Consider the following 2,130-nt stretch of genomic DNA (forward strand, 5'->3'; position numbering starts at 1 on the left):
TTTTCATGATAATGAAATAGATAAAGATTATCGATATGGACATACACTTGGAGTTGTAATTTACAAGTTTGGAGTATTTAAGATATGATTAAGTGGAATTAGCATTAGTTAAGGTATGTAAATCTTTTCATTAATTTATGTGGAGTATGCATGATAATAGAATGGAGGAACATAGTGCCGTGATACTATATGGTGAAGTTACTATACAATATGGACAGAGTATTCTAAAGTGGGATTTATTGATTGTTGACAAGTGTTATAGGATGAGATGAATTTGAAAATATTGACTTTACCTATTATATGTGGTAAGCACAAGAGGATATAAATGGTTATGAAAATTGTGACATAAGCTTGGAGGGAAACCAAACGGTTGAGAATGATTAGTGTAGTAACCTTAAATATAGATGAATAACATTGATTAAGTAAACTCCAACAGCCACCGTGCTGTGGTGCTAAGAACACTTCATGTCTAGGACGCATGAATAAAATGAGACAAATGTGAAGTTAAACTTACGAGTTGACCTAAAGTCATTGAACTTGATTCTAAGTTTTGTTAACTGGAGTTTTAAGGTTTTGGAAGGTATCGATATGAATGAGTTAAAGTTGAAATGGTTAAAGGCGTTTCCTTCGGGGGGGGGGAGCAAAAGGTCTGGGGTTCCAAACTTGGCGAAAAGGTCCTGCAGGGCTTGTCTTGCCGCCCTTAGGCGCTGGGTTCCGAGGAAGTCAAACGATGGGGATCCAGACATAACAATACCTTGGAGTGGGCCCCGAAGGGGATGCCACATAAATGGCTAAGTTACGGGTTAAGTGATCACATGTTGTGAGACATAAGTTCAAGATAGATTCCCCAAGGAAATACTGAAGAGAAGTTCTGCCATGGATCTCGTGAAAGCAGGCACTAAGTTATGTGGTTATAAAAAGGAAGCTGTAAGCTGAGAGTAATATTTGTATTAATATTGAAAAATAGTTGAGGAGAATCTAGTTTCAAGTCTTGTAATTTCAAGTACAATTTCTAAATTGGCTAAAGGAGAATGATGTTATGTTCATATGAAAGAGTGGAACAAAGGATGATTGAAGTTAACCTTGATAATGAAGTCAGATAATGAAACTTTCCTAATATATTATGGAAATTGGAATTCGAAAATGCTTGAGGCATACATGATTCAAATGAGTTTGAGTTTTAAGTGACAAATCAATATTGGAATGCAAGAAGGATACAAAGTAATGTAGAGGCATGAAGGATAATCGAGGAAAAAGGATGACTCTTAGGAATTGTGGTATTGCATAACATGCAATGATCAAGTCAAGGAAAATTTTTGAAGTATCAATGGGATTATAAAGCATACACGCATAATAGATTATAATTCAATGGAGATGACATTATGATGCAATGATATATAGTACAATGAAACTTAAGCATATAATTGGAAATGATAAGAAGAGTGTATAAGTATGTAAATGATGTGGAACTATGCACAGGCATGATGAGAATTTGTATAAATTATGAAGATTATTCTATTGAATCTTGGTTATGGATGGGAATGAACAAAGAGAAATTAGTCTGAAGGTATTTGAAAACAGAGACCCGTATACTTAATGAGGAATATGGACATTTGAATGTGCATGTATACGCATGTGTGGAGTTAGCAATGTACCGAACTAAAATGAAGAATGGTTTTTGTGGTTCGAGATTTGAACTCAATATCTTTGATGAGTTGTATAGATAACGTAACGATCAAGAATCTTATCAAAAGTTGATTTATGACGACCTAAGGAATTTTGGGGAAATAGTTAGGGGAATGTAACCAATAATGTGATTAAGCCATATGAGATGGATTAATAGGATTAAGAAGATTGAAATTTCCTAAATGCAAGGTAAACATGAAGTATGTGAAAATAATTGAAGCCATTAATCTTCCCTAACGTTGAGGATATGTATAAGAATGAGTATGGCATGTTAATGATGCCGTAAACTACACAATAGTGTATGAGGATAGGATGAATGAATGAAAGTCAAGAAATTTGATATGGAATGAAGTAATAAGATAGTGATTGGTATACCTAAATAAGTATAGAATGTGATCGAAATTGGCATGATTGGGATGGAGTTATGGTTCAAGTTTAATGATA

This window comes from Theobroma cacao, chromosome 4 (genome assembly GCF_000208745.1).
Source record: "Theobroma cacao cultivar B97-61/B2 chromosome 4, Criollo_cocoa_genome_V2, whole genome shotgun sequence".
Taxonomy (NCBI): Eukaryota; Viridiplantae; Streptophyta; class Magnoliopsida; order Malvales; family Malvaceae; genus Theobroma; species Theobroma cacao.